Source organism: Mustela nivalis (assembly GCF_964662115.1).
Source record: "Mustela nivalis genome assembly, chromosome: 8".
NCBI lineage: Eukaryota > Metazoa > Chordata > Mammalia > Carnivora > Mustelidae > Mustela > Mustela nivalis.
In genome coordinates, this window is record NC_139027.1 from 29,180,121 (window position 1) to 29,194,018 (window position 13,898).

The 13,898-nt window shown below is 44.5% G+C and overlaps 1 long non-coding RNA gene across 1 annotated transcript; it reads left to right on the plus strand.

The window, feature by feature from the left end:
- Nucleotides 1-620: 620 nt before the first annotated feature.
- On the plus strand, nucleotides 621-2,927 carry LOC309870999. Its single transcript, XR_014314930.1, has 3 exons — nucleotides 621-956; nucleotides 1,649-1,853; nucleotides 2,787-2,927. It is a non-coding gene; the product is annotated as an uncharacterized lncRNA (long non-coding RNA).
- Nucleotides 2,928-13,898: the final 10,971 nt, after the last annotated feature.

Consider the following 13,898-nt stretch of genomic DNA (forward strand, 5'->3'; position numbering starts at 1 on the left):
ATATAGCACAGAAATCAGAGATAACTAAGAAAGGTAGCAAAGATTTGAGATGCGATTGTGTCCAAGGATCTGTAGAATCATTTTGTATTGCCTTAGAAAACAGAACTAGGACGAATAGCAAAAATTTTAAGTAGGTGAATTTTTCCTTAACTTTTAAAAATACTTTCTGTTCACTCATTCATTCCACAAGTGTTTACTGAGCACCTACCTTGTGCCCATACTAAGCACTGAGGATACATGGAAAATGGAAACTATTAAAGTATTTTCAAAGTTGTACTGTATCACGCTGCTCAAGAAAATGTATACAGTTCCTACCTTCCTGGGACTGAGAGTCTTTTGGAGGAAAATCAACAATAGGCATAACAAGGAACATAATTACAGGTCAAAGCAAAAGCCAGGAAGGAAAGAATAGGGGATGGATATAGAGTAATAGTGAGTCCCTACTTGAAAGATGGTGTTAGGGACAAAACTACTCTGAGGGGGTGACATCTGTGCTGAGATCCCTATGACAAGTGTAGGGTTACGTGAATGCTTTGGGACAGAGGGAACAGTGGGTTCCGAGACTGAAAAGAGCTTGACTCATTCCCAGAACTGAAGGGAGCCTGGCTGGGGCAGGAGGTGGGGGGAGTAGAGAGAGCCCCGGGGAGGTGACTGCAGCATTTAGATGACACAATAATGTGCACTGAGAGTGTGGTGTCCAGCTGGAAAGAAGTCCATTCAACAAAAAAAAAATTTTTGAGGTACAGGAGACAGAATTTACTGATGAATCGAAAATGGACTTTGAAGACCAATGGCTAGAATGATCCAAGACTGAGCTGGAATGGCAGGCCCTGAATGGCCATAGGAAAGGATGCGGCAGAATGGGACCCGGAAGTGAGCCCACAGCAAGGACTGGAAAGACTACAGCTGTATTTGATTCCACGATGACAAAAGAACATAACAGAACTCCTGTGAAGGTACCTGCCTTCCCTGCAAGTCTACCAAAAGCTCCAGAAAGCAGACTTCAGTTCCCACCAGTTAGAATCTTCCATCACAAGCACCGATAAATCATTTCCAGAGGAACGTACAATGTTCCTGGGAAAAACAACACAAATACTAGCAAAACTGAATGTAAACTTTGCCTACATATATGTACGTCTGTATATAATATTTGCTTATAACTTGTGCATTATAGGCTATTGTTCATAAATTAAAATATAGAAGACACCCATGCTTTCAAAGCACCTAACATACCTTGATACGTACCAGACACGAATACCATAAATGTTACTAAAGGCAGCACAAACATCTTCCTCTTGTAGCATCAGGAAAAATTCTCTTTTAAAAGAAGGTTTTTGGGGTGCCTGGGTGGCTCAGTGGGTTGGGCCGCTGCCTTTGGCTTGGGTCATGATCTCGGGGTCCCGGGATTGAGTCCTGAGTGGGGCTCTCTGCTCGGCGGGGAGCCTGCTTCCCTCTCTCTCTCTGCCTGCCTCTCTGTCTACTTGTGATCTCTCTCTGTCAAACAAATAAATAAATAAAATCTTAAAAAAAAAAAAAGACGGTTTTTGACATCTAATAACCTGAAGAGTTTTTTGTGTCAGAATGACCCTCCAAAAATGAACCCTCTCATCCCTATCTTTGTCCACATAACCCCACCTTCCACTCACAGAAACACCCCTGCCTTCAAGAGTCATAAATATCGGGGACGAACAGCAGTGTCTGTGAGAATTCGATTGAGGCAAGGATGCTTTTCTAGAATATCCCAATCTTTAAAGGAGAACAAGGACCAAACCACAGACAACTTTGGAGACAAGATCCGCCGTGTTGTCAGCCAGCCACGCTGCGTCCAGTGTCCGACAACAGGGAAACACCAGGTTTTAAACCTCAAACCACAAACAGCTTGGCCTCAGTCATGCCCCTCAAGCTATCTGTAGTTAGCTCACTTAACAAATCACTACTGGGGGCGCCTGGGTGGCTCAGTGGATTAAGCCGCTGCCTTCGGCTCAGGTCATGATCTCGGTGTCCTGGGATTGAGCCCCGCATCGGGCTCTTTGCTCAGCTCTTTGCCTGCTTCCTCCTCTCTCTCTCTCTGCCTGCCTCTCTGCCTACTTGTGATTTCTCTCTGTGTCAAATAAATAAATAAAATCTTAAAAAAAAAAAAAATCACTAACTGAATTAAGTATCTGGGGGAACCTCACCCTGCATGCTTTCCTCCGCATTAAATTCATTTGATGTTTAATTTTCTTTTTTGGAAAGGAAAAAAAAAAATTAGAGGAGGAAAGCAAGCTGCAATACGGGCCAGCAGGTGTGAGTTTGCGTGTTTCTGGCTCAGGGGCTCAGACTGCGGTTTCACCTCCAGTGGGCTATTTTGTCTAACTGTCTGTGCTGTAACGCGTATTGTCCCACAGGACTATTGGTCACACCACAAGAAGTGCATATCTGGAGACAGAGGTCGCTCATACCATATGGCAAGACGAGCTGCCCTTGTCACTTTTTACCCGTGGTGACAGGTGATTTCTTAAATGAGACGTCATGGACTTGTCAGAATTGCATGTCTATTGAACACTGGGTGATAACCTCGACCAGGCAAAGACATGCCTGTTAAAAACCACAAAGTAGAAATGGTTCAAGCGCTTTCACACAGTAGCGACTTCTGGATGGTTCTTTGGAGAAAACAATGTTTGAAAAAGAAAGATTTTAGTACCAGATGCAGGTTTTGGCATAGATAGCCTGAATGATGTTAGGATAGGTCTTAAAAATATCTACTTTCAATGTTTTTTTCCCCATTCAACATTTGTTTTATCCAGATGTACTGGGAACCGTCTTTCCAGAAAAGCGCACAATGTGAAAGATAATGGAATTCGCCCGTTGAACCAAACGGTACAAACAATGCAGTGTCCATTAAGTGTGATCTCCCAGGAAGGATTCAGCTCAATCTGAAGCAGGCCTGTGCGGAGAGTCTCTTTTTAAAAATCATCCTCTTGGCTTTCTGCTCATTTTTATCCACAAGAGAAAAATATAAGTATGAGCTCCTAAGTATATATGAGCAAGAAACTCAGGCAAAAATATGCAAAAATATGGGCCTGCTGATGAGGAGAAGCAAAAGCAAGCAGGAAACTAACCTGGAGGAGATGGTGCCCAGACCAGAAAGAGAAGTCTGGAAATGTGGAGGGGCAAGTTGAGAAACTTTTTTTTAAATAATCCAAAAAGAGATTCAGGGAATGTACAAGGGAAAGATGGAAGAAAAACAGCCCGGGCCCCTCTGGGAGCTCTCTTTTCCTGAGTCATAAAACCCTTCTGGTTTCCAATGTGGTCTTCTTTTCAGTTTCGAAAAGACAACCGCAAAAACAACTTCAGGGTAGTTTTCATAAGGAGAAGAGAACATTTTTTCCTGCACCAAATTAATTAGGATATCGGGGAAATGGCCGTCTGCTAGGGGAGGAGAACAGCGGTGACCATTTTTCCCGAAGCTTCCAGCCGGGGAACGGGTGAGAGCATGTCTGCTTTTGTCAATAACATTGTAACACACATACCATGGTGAGCATTTTGTGGTGTATCTAATTGTTGCACCACGATGCTGTATGCCTGAAACGCCCTTATTAGATGTCAACTATGCCTCAATTAAATTAAAAAAAATTTTTTAAAAACGTAGAGAAGATATTCGTTTTGGAGTTGATTCGATTGCACAACTCTGTATTGAATATTTATGACGGTCTTCCTGCACATTCAGAGGACTACGTGGCCCCGGCAGATTTTTCTAAGGCAGCCCGGGCACTTTGATCTTCTGGGGGCTCTGACATCTGTTCTTGTCGTCTGCACATTCATATGCTCCTCGTGAGGCTCCTAGCAAGACCACGGAGCAGCAGTCGGAGGCCTCAGAACTCGTCCAAAGGGAACAGAGCTGAGATTTACACTCATTGAGGCAATAGCATCTCACTAAGGCAAGCCAAGAGGTGACCTGCCCGTTCGGATTATAAAATATTCTAGGTGCTGTAGAACAGAGAACATTGTTTTAGAAATGCACCCAGCCCAAGTTATGACATCTCCTCACCCCCACATGGGACTTGAGCTACCACTTCCTCGAAGTTTCTTCCTGGTTAGCAAAGGATGCTACTGTAGTAGCATCTCAGGGTGCTCAGAAATCAAGCCCCCTACCCCCAACCCCACTTACTAACTTGTTTTAAGCCACTGTGAGGCTCTGGTACCCATGTTGACAGCCCATCCCAAGAAAAGCCTGTCATCCTTCCTCTGGAGTGGCATCTCGGAGCCCTCAGATTGGGCTAGTCCATTGATCAGGGAGGCTCGTGTGGCCCACACACCAAACCTTAGGGCCTGGGGCCAGATGCCACTTGTCAGACCTATCTTTTCTTCTAAGAGTTTCATAGTTTCAGCCCTTACATTGAAATTTTTGATTCATTTTGAATTTTGATGTATGGGGTGAAGTAGGGTCCCGTGTTCATTTGTTTGCATAGGGACAAGCAGTTGTCCCAGCATCATTGAGAAAACTGTTCATTCCCCATTCTTGTTGAAAATCAGCTAGTCATAGATTTATGGGTTTATTTCTGGATTCTCAGTCTTATTTCATTGGCTCATCTGCCTATCCTATGCCAATATGCCACGAGCTTGCTTACTGTAGCTTTGTAGTAGGTTCTGAAATCAGGGAGTGTGTGTCTCCAACTTTGTTCCTTTTTTTTTTTTTTAAGACTTTTGGCTACTCTGGGTTAAAAAATTTTTAATACATCTTCCATCCACATTGTGAAACTGCACTCCCTCTGAGAGATGTCCCCTAAAGAGAAGTAAAGAGAGCAAACAATAATGTTGTAATATCTTTACCTTTATGCTCTCACTTCTCTGACTTGGCTCTAGTATTCCGTCTTAAAATACAAAAGGATCTTTCTCTTTGTCTTCATTTCACTTCAGTATCCCCATGGACTTGTACAGTATTTCTCTATTTGTAAAACCCAGAATCCATCTCCATATAAACATGGCAAAAGACACCTATAGTTCCTTCCTGCCCATGTCCTGCTTCTTGGGCAAATTCTGTGATGACTGCAAAAAGTTCGAATCCCCAGAGTCTCGTATTTCTCATAAAGAACAAGTTTAGGACTTTGGTCAATTATTTCCACTTGGGTTAATGTCTATAAGAAGTTCAACTCCTTCTAGAGGATGAAAACAAATGGCAAACAATAGTTACAAAGGGAAAGCAAGAAGAAAATCAGGTGTTTTCTATTTTCACAGAGGCAATGTGTGTTTCTGAAAATAAATTAGCTGGGTTTTATTTGAAACCAAACAGAAATAAAGTTCTTAAACTAGCCTTCCCAGGTAAAATGTGGTACAGCCACAGACCCTGGAAACAATCTGTGTGACTCAGGTGCTCTGCACAAGAAAACACAAATGTGTGTTTTTCTCTATGAACTGATCTTGCAGTCAAGTAGTCCCACCTTTTTTGTTTCTAATATAGTCATCTACTAATAAATGTACAAACATAACAAGGTTGTTTTCGAGAAAGTCACAGAAAAACAGGCAGCCGTATGTCTCATCTGCTCTCAGAGCACGAGAAGCACTGGGTTGCTTTCTGAAAGTTCTAAGTTTAACAGCTATACGGGGGGCAATAGAATCGGTTCTAAGGGGCTTTTCTGTTTTAATTGGCTTTCTCAGAACATGCCGGAAGGCCCTCATAACAGCAGCCACCCAAGAGGGACGCACAAGGCCAGGCAAACCGGCTGCTTGAACTCCTCCCTCAAGGAGTCCAGACCTTCTCCATTCGAGGAGGAAGTCAATCTCCACATACAAGTCCCACATTTAAAGAGGCTTTGAGTATGGACCCTGTTACTCCTTTGTCCTCCCACGACAGAAACAGCTCTTGAGAAATTCTCAGAGATGGAAATAACTTGGGTGGAGGAATGTCAGTGGGGAGAGACTGTCCAGTGTGAGACCGAAAACACTGAGAGACCACAAATCTATAAACCCGTAACCGCATGGGACAATCGCATGGGACAAAATGTAGTCCGGCCTTGGTTTATAAATATATTCTTCAAATACCACGCCAAGGGCAAACAGACTAGCATGCGCTGGGGAAATGTAATATTATTACCTAATCCGTGAGAGTAAAAAAAAAAAAAAAAATAGGCAACAGTGTCGTAGTTGCTACCCTAGTTGTAAGGTTAGGACCAATTTAGAGGGGGGAAAAAGCATATATTTTTAGATTCTGTTTCACAGGATATCCAATAATATGGCAAACATTGGGATCAGATCTGATGACAATAATAGTGGCCATGAGAAAGCAGCAGGTGGTGGGATGCTAAACATATTTTGGGTGTGTCTAATTATTAAAATATTCTGAACTAAGAGAGGTCAGTAGAGGTACTGAGCACATACTATTTCATGGTAACGTGTAGACCTTGGTTTACTGCTCTGTGGCCATTTCAACTTCTCTGCCTGATTTGCCTGATTTTTTTTTTTTTTTTTTTTTTAAGGTGCTCTTTCTTCCTCCCAGCTTTAACCACATCACAGTGCTTTCTTCCAGCCCCGGGGTCAGAGAAGGGACCCCCTCCAACCTGCCATCCTTATCCCCGCTTGGCTTTAGCCTGACATTCATCCACGAAATTTTTCCTCAGGAGTTTGCCTTTCTGAATCCTCTTGAAAATCAGGCTCCTTGAAACAAAGTCAAAGGAGACCAGCAAACCAGGCTGCTTGGGACCACAGGGCCCAAAATGGCACACAATACTTCATCTCCACAGGGGAACCCCGGCCTGAAATGCACTGACACCACAGGAAGTTTTTATGTTCAACATAAACCCAAATCTTCCCAACTACCACCGCCGGTCTGCTCTGATGTTGCACAGAGAAGGTTCTAGAACTTCTCTCCAAAACCACTGACCCATGATGATGGGCTCTGTGAGGTTTCTAGAGGCCTGTTAAATCACATGTAAGGGCTAGAGCTGTGTTGTCCAATATTGCCTCTCCACATGTGGCTGTTGAACCCTTGAGATAGGACCTGTGTGACTGAAGCATGGAGTTTTACATTTTATATCCTTTCAATGAATTTAATTTTAAATTTTAAAATGGAACTAGTGTAAAATACCTTTCTGCTAAACACAACTTTATTGTCTTGGTAGCGCTACACTTCATTGTTTGATCATGTACAATATTAGTGTTACAGTGTATATGTCAGTACCTGTATTATTTCCAGTATTTATGAATAATGAATAATTTTTAAAATATTGACCACATATTGAAATGATAACATTTTTGCCATATTAGATTAAATAAAATAGGCTATTAAAATTAATTTCACCTCTTTCTTTTTACTTTCTTAGCATGGCTACCAGAAAGTTTTACATGGCTGATGTGGCTAGCATTATATTTTTACTGGATGGTGCTTGTCTAGTGAACAAGGGAAGATTTTCAAATGCAAGAACAGCAAGGCCATGGCAGACTGACAGGAGAAGAGTTTGGGACAGGGGTCATAGATCCCATTATTTCTTTGGTTTTCCTCCAAGGGCTTAATTTCTTTCCAACAACTATGAAAACTGAAAATGTTTAACATTTGAATTTTTTATTGTGCAACAATAATGTGTAAAATGTTCCGATTTTGCCAACTGGCCCTCTGCCCCAAAATAAATTCTTCAACTAGGGAATAGAATAACTTTTGTGCACAGAGGTCTAGGGCAGCATTGCTGGTCCCGCAGCCCCAGAGTCTTGGGAGAATTTGGAATAACAGCACAGTCCACGAACCTGTACAGGCCAAGCACTGTCTGCAGACCGCGTAAGTCACCCCTGGCTTATGCCGGCACTACAATTTTTCAAAAGTGTAGATGTTTCCACGATTAATAAAATGTTAAGTTCACTTTAGGGTGTTCCTCAGTTCAGAGTTGTTAAGGGGTCATTATATATTTTCTCAACCAAAAGAATGGAAAAGTCAGCTGCTCACACCTAGGCCTGAGGAGGTTGAGTCTTTGCTAGCTTATCTGGTGTCCATGTCAAATTAGAACCCGGCACACCAGGGATTTCAGCCCTGACTCATCCCCAGGGTAGGACCTGCAGGAGGATAGGCTGCAGCCCTGATATATTGTTATATTCAAAAAATTCTTTACATTTGAGCGGGTTTAACTGTCTCCTGAAGAATACCCAACAACTAGCAAATAAGAAACAGCTGCTCCATCTCCAAGGAACCCTAATCATGCCTCCCCCGGCGGCTGGTGAGGTTGCTTCTGGACCCGGCCGGGTCTCAGGGCTAGGGGCCTGCCCACCCGTGGCACTCACGCCATCCATCCCCATGGGCACCATAGTTCCATTGCCCAAAAGCTTCTGCAAGAAGCAAAGTTGGAAGGAAACTGGAATCAGGATCCTTTGACCTTGGAATTTATAGTGGAATAAAAAACATGCTATTTCTTCCAAATGCATTTGAATTTATTTAAATTTAGACCAGGGTTTCTTAACCTTGGCATTATTGACATTTTGGGGATTCTTTGTTGCATTATACGCCATGGAGCAGGATCCCTGGCCTTGGCCCAGGACATGCCAGTAGCACACCCCTCTCAGCTGTGACCATCGAAAATGCTCCCAGACATTGCCCCACATCCCCTCGAGGCTAAACGTGCCCCAGGGAAGAACCCCTGGTTTAGAACGACAAAACATCATTTGTGACATTAGCTTATTTTTTTTACTTTACGTAGTACCATGGTAAGCATGTAACCATACTTACTTTCAATCAGACGTACCTGAATTCAAGTTCTGACCCACACCGCACTAGCTGTGTGACCTTGGAGGAAGTTGCTCAACATCTCTGTAACTCAGTGTCCTCACCTGCAACAGGACAGTAACTCCGCTGTCCTCGGGGAGAGGTTGTAAGGATTAATGAGATAGAGCGTGGGTGGCTCAGTCAATGACGCGTCCCACCTATGATTTCAGCTCAGGTCAGGATGGCAGGATCGTGAGACTGACCCTGCGTGGGGCTCTGTGCTCAGCAGGGAGTCTCCTTGAGATTCTCTGTCCCTCTGCCCCCCGCAACTCTCTCTCTCAAATAAATAAATAAATCTTAAAAAAAAAATAAGATAAAGCCCCTAACAGGTAGTCAGTAACCAGCTAGTGCACTCTGAAGCCCCCTTTTGCGCTAGTCAAATACCCGGTATCTGTAGCTTCACCCTAACATCGAGGCTCTTCTGGTCTCTGCATTAATGTAGCAGCCAAGGACCCGGCCTCTGAAGTTGGGGTACCAGGGTTCAAACTACGGGTGTCATCTGGAAGGAACGGCTTGCCCTCTGAAGCCACAGTTTTCTCATCTGTTTAAAGAAGAGACGGGGGTGGAGCCTGGGTGGCTCAGGCGGTTGAGCACCCCACTCTGGAGTTCAGCTCAGGTCACGATCTCAGGGTCCTGGGATTGAGCCCCATGTCAGGCTCCACGCTGGGCATGGAGTCCGCTTCAGATTCTCTCTCTCCCTCTCCCCTTCCCCGTCACCAAAAAAATGCTTTCTCTCTCTCTCTCCCTAAAAATAAAAAATAATAAAAGAGAGGAAAAAAAATAGTTTAAAAAAGTAAAGAAGAGAGACAGAGACAGAGAGGGAGAATGACTTTCCCTCTTGGGGGTGTTGAGGGGGATGAAGTGACAGGTGCAGAGGCTAAACTTACTAACAGTTATCAGGTGCTGCCCACAGTCTTGCTCAATCTCCCTCCCCTGCTGCTGCCTGGCCTCGCCTCACCCCACCCTGAGGAAGTTTTCTGGAACCCCAAAGCCCTCACACCTCATACTGGGATCACATCAGTTCCTCCCAGGACCTCTTAGAAATTGTCTTCTTGCGTCCGGAAGTTCTCTTCAGTCTCCCCCAGTGGAGCTGTTCCCAGGCCCACTCTGAGGACCTTGAGGCTCTTACTTGTGGCGAAACCAGAGTGCCTGTCACAACGCTGTCGTGCTGGAGGGCCCGCCCCTCACCGACGTGGCAGCCTGAGACTGGGCGCCAGGGTCTCTGTCTGCCGGGCTTCAGTGTCCCCACCTGGGAAATGGGGCCCCCCCGAGCTTCCTTCCCCAGGAGGTTTCCAGTCACTGAGGGCTGCGGGTGCTCCTCGTTCGTACTTCTCCGGGCATTTCTCTAGCATTGTAATTCCACCTCACTTTAAAACAAGCCTGCTTCTGTTTCTAAACCATGAACTCCCTTAGGCCAAGGACTCTACCCTATAGATATTCACATCCCACGTCGCACGCAATTCCTGCCACCAGGCAAATACTCAGTCAACATGTGTTGAAGGAATGGATAGGGGAGAAAAGGGTCCACGATCACTTTGAACACTCTGGAGTGTGACAGGGTGGGATTTTCTTCCCTCCTCGCCCTCCCCTTGCCTCCACCCCTGCTCCCATCTTCTGCTGGGAAATTATCTTTTGTAAGAAGCAGTAGAGATGGAAACTCTGTTCGTGCAATTAACTCATGGAGGCTGTGCAGAAAAGAAGTTAATAGTTGCAAGATAAACATGATTTGATTTGGGGGAACTGGGTTCCTCTGGGAAGAACCCGAAGTATCTGCTGCTGTTCCTTCAGGCTGAATATACATGGCTGAGGAAGTGAGCCCTGGGAACGGTGGGTCCAAAGGCAGACGGGACTGTGAGGGGATAGGGCCACTGAGAGAAGGGAAATCCCAGTTAACCTCCCGTGTGGACTCCGATGTGGAGTGGCAGCGCCCCGATGGAAAGGGGAACAAGCGGCTGGCAGCATCCACTGGGCGCTGTGAGTCTTCATTCATATGCACCCAAGAGTAAGAGTTTTCTTTCTGGAAATCACTATGCCAGGGGCCTCCCATCCTCACTCCCAACAAAATGACCTAACGTTAGTAAGAGACCCACAGTCAGAAAGCAAAGTCGGTATTGTGGTTTAACTGCTGTGGTTCAGAATTACCAAGGTGTCCTTTTGGGTTACAGATAGAGTGATGATTTTACTGAGACTTTCCAATCTATGGGACCCCAGTTACAACCTTATTGGCATGATTTATAGCTGGTCAAAACTCAGATGCCTAGGTCCTAGTCTCCTCCCCACTTGCAAAAATGAGAATGGATAGAACTTTACTGGAGGTCAACTAAATGAACCAAAGCTTCACGATGTCATGGCAAAGAGAGCAGAGTAAGAAACAGAACCTAACATGACCTTGGTCAAATCCCAATACTTCCAGACTTCGATTTTCTAGACATGTTCAATGGAACTCTTACTACTTATGTTGACTCACAGGGACATTGTAGAGATACCCTAAGATGTGATATTCAAAAACATATCAAACTGGCTAGGTGCTTTCACATTTGAGATACTTCTGCTAAATAACTCATGTGTGAAGGCTCCTATTCATTCAGTGCCCAACTGTGGCAGTTGCCAAAGTTGCCAAATTGGAGAGCCAAAGGCAGGGGAGGAGCCATGGGGGTGGACAAGAGGAAAGAATATAAAAATGAGAACAGTATGCTGCCTTGCCCCACAGATCCCCTCTCCCAGGAGAGACGGAAGCACATACTACACCAAGTCTCCCCAGAGCAAACAGATGGGAGTGTTTCTGGAGGGCAGCTTGTTTCTTACCACTCGCGTCACTGCCATTCACAACCAGCAGACACTGAACTCTTGGGAAGCCAGTGGAGGTACATGGATTTGGGGTGGTAACCTCTATTCACTACTGTTTCGCTTTTGATGTAAGTTGGATCCAAAGTTAGACTGGTTAAGCGAAATGGTTTTGCAGCTATTCGGAGAACATTATGGTTGGTAGGTTTGATTCAGGAAAAAAAGAAAAAAACAGAAAACACATTTATCGAGCCGAGATGGAAGTGAGTGACCACAAGTCCTTCAGGGATGAGAGAGGTTCTACCCAGTGGCTTTCAGCAACACTTTTGCAGGCTAGACCCAGACACGTGCATAAATAGAAAAATATAGAATGTGTTCATGGGCTGGGGCCAAAGGGACCAAAAAGAGGCCATTTGGGAGAAGTGCCTACAGCTTTTTCCAAAATAGTCTGAGCTCCCCTCTGAGGCTCCGAGAAGATGGTGGAGAAAGTGAGTCTCATCTTCTCGACCACTTTGCTCTCCTGGGGCCTCAACAGCATCCACAGTCCTTGGGTCTGACCCAAAGCTTTAGCAGAGGGAGAGGTGAGAGGCTCCCCTTATCTGCCTACAAACACTCATCACACCCAGTCACCTCAGACCCAGAGCTTCTCACTCACTCTCTCCTAGTGATCAGCAGATGACTCTAAGCTCAGACTTCTTGGCTGGGAACATCTGTTCCCTAGCCTCCCTGAATTTCCTTTGCTCCATTTCAACTTTTCATTTCCATCTGGTCTCCAAAGCTTGCCCTAAAGCATGCCCCCTCTCGGGTGTGTTCAGGGCCATTTATAGATGGAAGTCCTATGTGCCCCTTGATTGTCTGTCAGTCAAGCTATCAGCAGGGGCTGAGACATCATAAATGTCCACTGGGGGAATAAAGCTGAACACATATATAGTCCTTTTCAGCATTCCTTTTGTGGTTTTTTTTTGTTGTTGTTGTTTGTTTGTTTTTTAAGGAAACACCCTTTTGTTCTAAAGTAGTACATCAGCTGGGACCCAGCCTTCCACAGTGCTTTGGAAGCATGCCCTTTGGGTTAATATTGTTCTCTTCCTTCTCATGTATATGGCGTACTCCACAGTACTTATCTCCAGAATAGCATCTAGAAAACTGGTAATGGTTTCACATGCACACCAAGATCCCAAACTCTTAATTCAGATGGAAAGCAAGAGCCTAATGTTTGCTGTATTAGTTTCCTATGGCTGCTGTAACAAATTATCACACATTTGGCAGCTGAAAGGTCAGAATCCGCAATCAGTTGAATGAGCCAGAGTCAAAGTATCAGGAGGGCTGCACACCTTTTGGTGGCTCCAGTGGAGAATCCTCTTCTCTCCCTTTTCCAGCTTCTAGAACTGCATTCTTTGCATTCTCGCTTTGGGATCCTTACTCCATCTTCAAAGCCAGCAGTGGAACATCATTGTTCAATGTCTTATTTCCTTCTTCAGAGTCAAATCTCCCTTTGCTTCCCTCTTATAAGGACACTTGTGATTGCATTGAAGGGCCACCCAGATAATCCAAGATATCTCCCCATTTCAAAGTCCTTAACTTAATCATATCTGTACAATCTCTTTGGACAATCTCTTTGGAATGTAAGATAACAGTCATAGTTCCAGGGATTAGGACCCAATATCTTTGGGGGCCATTATTTAGCCTACCACACTGTGACAAATGCATATTTTCTTACAGTGTGTGTCTTCTGCTGAGGATCTGAAATAATGTTCAAGAAAAGTGCTGGATCCCCTGGCTCCTGCTGCATATTTTGCATCCAGGATAACCCACTTCATACTCTTAAGGAAAAGAGGGGTAAAAAGTTAATCAGTGCAGAAAGCACTTCACTAGAGACAAAATAAACAATATCTTTCACTTTGCATTTTAGCAAATCAGGGTTCTAGGTTTGCAGGCACTGGAAAAAGAACTTGGAAGTGACCCATAAGTAATGATCACACACCAGACTCACTCAGCCTCTGCAAGGCTGGTGAAGAGTACAAATGGAAGCCCACAGAGCCTGTGTCTAGAATGTTTAAAAATACAAATCAAAATAACACAACATTAAGTAAAATATGTTCTTACTTTCTACCTTGATCAACAGACCTTCACAATGACAAGAAAGCCATATTTGAATTTCGAAATATGGATTGCCCATGGTTCATCAGGGAACTGTGAAAGATTGTGTAGAAAACTATCCATAGCCCCTGACCTCTGGTTATACCCTCCCTCCCCCGTCTCTTCCTATCTCCTCACCTGCATGTTCAAGGGCTCACATTCACCTGTAGACACTCTGACCCATGATTCCCTCCAGCCTCCCTCCCTTATAAAGAGCTGCCCCTTGGCCACACTCAGGCCTAGGATTAGCTCAGCA